General features: G+C 46.2%; 2 non-coding genes across 2 annotated transcripts; one reads left to right on the top strand and one right to left on the bottom strand.

Moving 5' to 3' along the window:
• Positions 1–2,559: 2,559 nt before the first annotated feature.
• Positions 2,560–2,632, bottom strand: trnak-cuu (transfer RNA lysine (anticodon CUU)). The gene has a single exon. It is a non-coding gene; the product is annotated as a tRNA-Lys (tRNA).
• Positions 2,633–3,340: 708 nt separating this feature from the next.
• trnas-uga (transfer RNA serine (anticodon UGA)) lies at positions 3,341–3,422 on the top strand. Its single transcript has one exon. It is a non-coding gene; the product is annotated as a tRNA-Ser (tRNA).
• The last annotated feature ends 4,381 nt before the right edge of the window (positions 3,423–7,803 follow it).

The raw sequence follows: 7,803 nt of genomic DNA, 5'->3' as shown, positions 1-7,803 counted from the left end.
TGTGTATGTTCCTTGGAAGCAGAAAAATACTTTTCACTGTACATGTGACAATAAGTCAAATCAAAGTGGTTCCTCTCTCACTACCCGATCAATTCATCTCAATCAGACCAAGACTGAATTTTGAATTCTCGCTTTTCCAACACAGCTCGATGCAATCCGGCCTCACAACCTGGAATGGATTTGCACGTCAGTGATTGCAGATCCATCATCGAAAAATGAGTCCCACTTCCGAGAAAAAATCGTATGAAAAATCGACGATAATGGGATTCGAACGGCGTTATAGAACGCAATGGACTAGCAGTCCATCGCCTTAACCACTCGGTCAGCTCAGCACACAAGTGTATGCGTCAAAAAGACTTAATTCGTTTTGCATTCGTGAACTGATGGACAATATCCGCCTCTTTGTCTTCAGCCCCGTGTTCAATGTTGGAAATGCAGTTTTTTTCAGTAAAATGAATTCCCATCACATTCAGGGACTTTTGTGAATGGACTGATGGGAAACACATCAATATTATTTCCAAGATGTTTCCACACAGTGTGAAAGGCCCCCGCTGAAAGACTGGATTCAACCATCATTTGATAGCAAAAACAAACGCTCCCGGCTTCACAGAGGAATCCGTCGATCATCGGAACACACACTTCACGATGGACATTTTCTGATAATTCAGTTACAGGTTTCTACTCCTGCCTGGCTTCATTCCCCAGGAAATAGGGATTATATTCTTTCAGCGAGTCATGAAAGTATACTTGGAGCAGATTAAAGATAAATTATTGTGGTACGATGAAACTATTCCTGGTTGAAAGGTAAACTTTCCATAAAGTGCTTCAATATTCAGCGGGTCCGTCCATGACAAGACTGAGGAACGATCACTCGTCTATCCAATCGGCGAGGTGTACCTCAGCGTGAGACAATATTAACAGAGTGAGAACCAGGTTAATTAGATTCAGATCACACGGTTACAATAGAACTGAAGCAGGAAAACCCCGCCTTCGCAGCCTTGCCACTCGCCTGAGGTAGCGTGATCCTCAGGTTAAATCACCATCAGTCAGATCTCACCGTCAACCGGGAAAGCAGCCTATGGTTATCAGGGACTAAAGCGACTTAATTTACTTTCGAACTGGGTCAATGTATGATGTTTCCAGGATGTGACTTCCTCAGACTGATCAAATGATTGACAGACGGAAAATTTACGACCATTGAGGAGTTACTGGTACCTGAGGCTTGGTTAGAGTATTGGTTTTAAAGGTTAATCATGAAATCTAGAGATGAATAGCCGGGAAAGTGGGCATGAGGATTATCATGAAATCATTAAAATGTAAAAGGTGGCCATTCGGCCCATCGACTCCGCACCGACCCTCTGAAACAGTCCCTATGCCCCAACCACATCCCTGTAACGCACTACCCAACTTTATAAACACAAAGGGGCAATTTAGCATGGACATTCCACCTAACCCACGCACATTTGGACGTGCGAGGAAATCGAAGCACCCGGAGGAAACCCATAGACACAGAAAAAAAGTGCAAACTCCACACAGTCAGTGACCAAAGGCTGGAATTGAACCGGAATCGCGGGCGCTGTGAGGTAGGCACTGTGACAACGTGCCACCATACCAGATCATAACACGTCATATCATATCAGATCAATCATGATCTCATTGAAATACAGAGCACATTCGATGGGCTGAATGGTCTACTTGTGCTCCTACGTCTTATACCCTGATATTGTGTAAATGTGTTCCGGTTCTTGTGTAACTCTTGTTAAAACAACACAGACACCGTATGCCGACTGCATCTGATTATCTGCCGCAGAGAAGGTGATTGTGGAATACATGTCGTACCCATCAAACTCTGCTACTCACCTGACTGAGATTTGTTCTGTATCTGTAAATGACAGGTAGTATTCGCGAGTGGAGGGAACACTCTGCACCTCAGTCTCTGGGACAGGTTGTGAGAGCAGGATGCCTTTATTATGAGTCAATGTCTGGTACTTTATGTGAGGGTGGGTTTCAGTCTCTATCAGACATTGGTACTGAATGTCAGTGTGGAAATCTTTCTGTATCTATCAATCACAATTACTGTTTGGGAAAAGCGAGATTAATACATAACATCAGCGCTGCTGTAACAGACAGAGAAAGAAACACAAAAAAGCAGTAAGAGACTATCAGGACACACACAATGACACAGAAAAGGTGCCGAGATGGAGAAACTTGTTATTTAGGAAAGTGTGTTTTCTGCTGCACACAGAGAGGCCCTGTTTGTAAATGTATATCCTGCTGTGTAACTGAGCTCTCTGCTCTGTAACTATTCTCTCTGCCGTGGAACCGTGACTCTGCCGGTGACAGATCTTCACTGTCGATGCGTCAATGTGTTCCCAGTTGTGGAAATAAGATCCGTCGGAAGCAGAACCTTTCTGCGCCGTTAATGAGACGGCGTTTTCTCACGTTAATTTTCGTTTTGTTCGTTTCGACCCTCTGGATTCCCAGTCAAGGGTCATAACTTTATTCCTGTTATGAAGACAGTTCATTCAGCACCAATGTTTTCGGATAATAACAAGGAAGCGCCCAACGTGGGGCTCGAACCCACGACCCTAGGATTAAGAGTCGCATGCTCTACCGACTGAGCTAGCCGGGCTGCTGGTGCAGTATCAATTAAACCTCTTCTTGAAGAGAGTTGCTGCGGTTCTCATTCGGAGGGTCAGTGCTGACTTGTTGGGCCGAATAGCCTACTTCTGAGCTGGATATTCTACGATTCTATGATTCAAGGAGGTTGATGCGGTGAAGTCCTTCTGCCATACTGCCCATTCATGACACCATGTAGAAATACTGGTCTCTCAATGACTGGCGACCAAGGAGCTGTAATAAAAAATAACTGACTTAATAATTGAGCAGGTCCTCCTGGCTTGTGCTCTGACCGCGATCCGGGGAACTGCCGGAATCCCGACAGTGATAATTTTAGTTGCGTCATCAGGTCATCAGGTGACCGTTCGGCCAGCACAGGTCTCCTTCTGTGCTGTAATTTCCAGATTTCATCATTTAAATTTTCTTCCAGACTGTAAACTGTGTACCTGCTCCATTTGAATTTCTAATATATTTCCAATGTAACTGACGTTGTTCCACAATCTATTCAATCGGTGGAATTGTGCGTTTAGGGAGCTGAGGTGTTCGAGTCTCTCAAGGCTTCTCTCCAAATCCAATGGTCATTTCCCACGAAGATTCAATATCACATAAACACCGGGGCCCCGTTGATCGTTTGAATGCAATAACTTCCTGGAGTGATTCCAGGCTGGTTTTAGAATGTATTCTATCGACCAAATTACTAATGAATGACGCACTGGACGCAGCTGCGATAGCCGAGTGGTTAAGGCGTTGGACTTGAAATCCAATGGGATTTCCCCGTGCAGGGTCGAGCCCTGCTCGCAGCGACTGTGATTCGAAATATTTGCTGAACTCCCCGCGCAAGCCGCTGACTCGAGAATGAATCGGAATGATTGTAAATGAACGGTTTGAACCTATATCGAGCTCAGTCAGATATTTACCATTTCTTTTGGTAACTGAACGATATATAAAGAAGCTCACACTCAAAACAACAATCAATAAATAATAACGTCTCCTGCAACGTTTAGAAGGAGAAGCAGCAACGACAGCGAATGGGAACGTGGTTTGGTTTCATTCAGGTGAACGGATTTCTGGGTAAAAAGATCGTGGTAGCCACCAAACCCACTGTGTTCAGCGACTTCTCCCTGTCTGCTCTGCCTCAGAGCCCCACTGTCCCTATTCCCTCGTTCTCCCTCAATGCTCTCACCTTCTGACATATTGCTCCCGTGCCCACCCCCCTGCCATACTAGTTTAAACCCTCCCATGTGACACTAGCAAACCTCGCGGCCAGGATATTTATGCCTCTCCAGTTTAGATGCAACCCGTCCTTCTTATATAGGTCACACCTGCCCCGGTAGAGCTCCCAGTGGGTCAGATAACGGAAACCCTCCCTCCTACACCAGCTGTTTAGCCACGTGTTTAGCTGCTCTATCTTCCTATTTCTAGCCTCACTCGCACGTGGCACAGGGAGTAATCCCGAGATTACAATGCTAGAGGTGCTGTCTTTTAACTTTCTGCCTAGCTCCCTGAACTCCTGCTGCAGGACCTCATGCCCCTTCCTGCCTATGTCGTTAGTACCAATATGTACAACGACCTCTGCCTGTTTGCCCTCCCCCTTCAGGATGCCCTCTACCCATTCGGAGACATCCTGGACCCTGGCACCAGGGAGGCAACATACCATCCTGGAGTATCTTTCACGTCCACAGAAGCGCCTATCTGTGCCCCTGACTATAGAGTCCCCTATTACTATTACTCTTCTGCGCTTTGACCCTCCCTTCTGAACATCAGAGCCAGCCGTGGTGCCACTGCTCTGGCTGCTGCTGTTTTTCCCTGATAGGATACACCCCCTCCCCCGACAGTATCCAAAGGGGTATACCTGTTCGAGAGGGGGACAACCACAGGGGATTCCTGCACTGACTGCCTGCCCTTTCTGGTGGTCACCCATTTCTCTGCCTGCACCTTGGGTGTGACCACATTTATATAACTGCGATCTATGACGCTTTCCGCCACCTGCATGCTCCTAAGTGCATCCAATTGCTTCTCCAACCGAACCAGGCGGTCTGTGAGGAGCTCCAGTTGGGTGCACTTTCTGCAGATGAAGCCATCTGGGACGCTGGAAGCCTCCCGGACCTGCCACATCTCACAGTCAGAGCATTGCACCCCTCTAACTGACATTGCGTCAATTAATTAAAATTAAACGTTTTTTTTTTAAATTATTATTTTTATTTTTTTAAAGTTACTGTTAACTATCTGTTTCCTAGCACTAGATTTCTAATATAAATGCGAAAGCTAAATATAGTACTCTCCGATCTCTGGCTTAGATACCTCTCTAAATTATAATTCAGTAATTATGTTTAATTAGTTACCAATGCTTAATTTTTTTAATTCAGTGTAGATTCCCAACCAGCCACTCAGGTCACAGCTTTTCTGTGATGTCACTTCAGTCCCCCCTCCCCCCCCCCCGACACGCACAGTTTGAAAAAGGTATAAAAGTAAAAATGAATAAAAATCACTTACTTACCTTCTTACCTTCTGAGTGTCTTAGATGTTCTCAGGTTCTCTCCCTGACAGAGACTGCTCCTCCTCCTCCGAACGGCCCCTGAAACAAGGGCGCGATCTTTCAAAATCTCGGTAGTCGGATGCACCTCAACCCATCTGCTGAACACATCCACAATAACCAAAACATATTTAAAACGTTGACAACATTAACACCTTTCCAACTCAATGTAATCCATTTGGAGCGTCTCAAATGGACCACTGGGCAATGGGGCTTGCCTCATACCACAAGGGATACCTTTGCCGGTGTTATATTGCTGACAAATCAAACACCGATTACTGATACTCTGGGCCAGCCCCTGCATTTTAGTGTGCCACCAAGTGTCCAGCAACAAATCACTAGTCCCCCGAGCCCCACAATGAGTTGTAAGGTGTGCACATTCGATGACCCACAAAGCCAGTACCTCAGACATACAAGTCAGATGTGCTGGCGTGGTCCATAAAGAATAAACAGAATCATATGTACAACCTAACCGTTTCCACATTTGTTTATCACTCTCAGGAGCGTCCTGCTGTAACCTTCTGACGTCTTGGATGGTTGGCACTGGCTTGTCAGAAGCAGATCTATTTAAAGCAGATCGTTTTGTCTGACTTAGCATTTTAGGCACCACTGAATTTGAGGGCTGTCCGCGCTGCACAATCTGCTTGTTCATTACCAACGTCAACTGGGGTCTTACCGTTTGTATGGGCAGCGCATTTAATGACGGAAATCTGCGCAGACATAAGGAGGTCCCGCAGTAGGTCATTAACTAAACCCCGGCGGGATCTTTTCCGTGCCGGCCGAGGTAAGGAATCCCCTATTCTTCCAGAGCTGTGGGTTAGCTGAAGTCGAGTGTTAATCGTTTCAGAGACCTCAAAATATTTTATGGAAGTGCCGTCTGGCATGGCTTGAAGTGCGTACTCTGTTAGATCTGAATGATCCACTGCCCACCTTACCATAGGCCCCAGATCCTTGGCATGGTACTGGTCATGGACCTGACGTGTAATATGAGGGCCGACAGAAGCTGACTGTGCCCATAAATGTGGTGGTATTGTAACAAAATCGGCTGTACCTTCTTTTCCCGTGACTGTGGCTGTAATCTTTACTGGTCATTCGGTCCCAATTAACGTCCGGTATTTGTCCTCCAACTCTCTGTTCTGTCCGGTTCTGGCATAGGCCAGGGTAACGTGGAGCAGTGAATGCTCAATGTCTAACGTCCACCACTAGGGTATGATGGAAATATAGCACTGTTGTCTCATCCTCCATGATTGAACCGTTACCCCTTCGTCTCTGCACTGCAGCTGGAAGATACACAGTAAATCACGGGCCAACAAGTTACAGTCGAATCCAGTAGTCACCACAAACTGATGATCTGTAGACCTATTCTCATAAATGACTGTCACAGGTTCAGAAATAGGATACTCACACACGTGTCCTTGGGGCCCCGCCAAATGCTGGATGTGGTCGGATAGTGGTAGTCGAAGTTCTGATTGCACCGAAGACATGGCTGCTCCAGTGTCGATTACAAATGGGTAATGTTGATCTCCTGTCTGCAGAGAGATAATAGGTTCACTGTCCGATTGGAGATTACTTATGACTAAATTAGCTAGTCAATCTTGTGTTGGGAAAGGGTTTGTCTGGGAGAAGTCGGTCTATAAGACCATAAGACATAGGAGTGGAAGTAAGGCCATTCGGCCCATCGAGTCCACTCCACCATTCAATCATGGCTGATTACAACTCCATTTACCCGCTCTCTCTCCATAGCCCCTAATTCCTTGAGAAATCAAGAATTTATCAACGTCCCGGCCTCCACCGCCCTCTGTGGCAATGAATTCCACAGACCCACCACTCTCTGGCTGAAGAAATTTCTCCTCATCTCTGTTCTAAAGTGACTCCCTTTTATTCTAAGGCTGTGCCCCCGGGCCCTAGTCTCCCCTGCTAATGGAAACAACTTCCCTACATCCACCCTATCTAAGCCATTCCTTATCTTGTACGTTTCTATTAGATCTCCCCTCAACCTCCTAAACTCCAATGAAGAAAATCCCAGGATCCTCAGACGTTCACCGTATGTTAGGCCTACCATTCCTGGGATCATCCGTGTGAATCTCCACTGGACCCGCTCCAGTGCCAGTATGTCCTTCCTGAGGTGTGGGGCCCAAAATTGCTCACAGTATTCTAAATGGGGCCTAACTAATGCTTTATAAAGCTTCAGAAGTACATCCCTGCTTTTATATTCCAAGCCTCTTGAGATGAATGACAACATTGCATTTGCTTTCTTAATTACGGACTCAACCTGCAAGTTTACCTTTACAGAATCCTGGACTAGGACTCCCAAGTCCCTTTGCACTTCAGCATTATGAATTTTGTCACCGTTTAGAAAATAGTCCACGCCTCTATTCGTTTTTCCAAAGTGCAAGACCTCGCACTTGCCCACATTGAATTTCATCAGCCATTTCTTGGACCACTCTCCTAAACTGTCTAAATCTTTCTGCAGCCTCCCCACCTCCTCCAGACTACCTGCCCCTCCACCTATCGTTGTATCATCGGCAAACTTAGCCAGAATGCCCCCAGTCCCGTCATCTAGATCGTGAATATATAAAGAGAACAGCTGAGGCCCCAACACTGAACCCTGCGGGACACCGGTTGCCATTCCGAAAAAGAACCTTTCATCC

This window comes from Scyliorhinus torazame, chromosome 24 (genome assembly GCF_047496885.1).
Source record: "Scyliorhinus torazame isolate Kashiwa2021f chromosome 24, sScyTor2.1, whole genome shotgun sequence".
NCBI classification, from domain to species: Eukaryota; Metazoa; Chordata; class Chondrichthyes; order Carcharhiniformes; family Scyliorhinidae; genus Scyliorhinus; species Scyliorhinus torazame.
The sequence above is the reverse complement of the archived record's forward strand: the minus strand, read 5'-3'. Positions and strand labels throughout refer to the sequence as shown.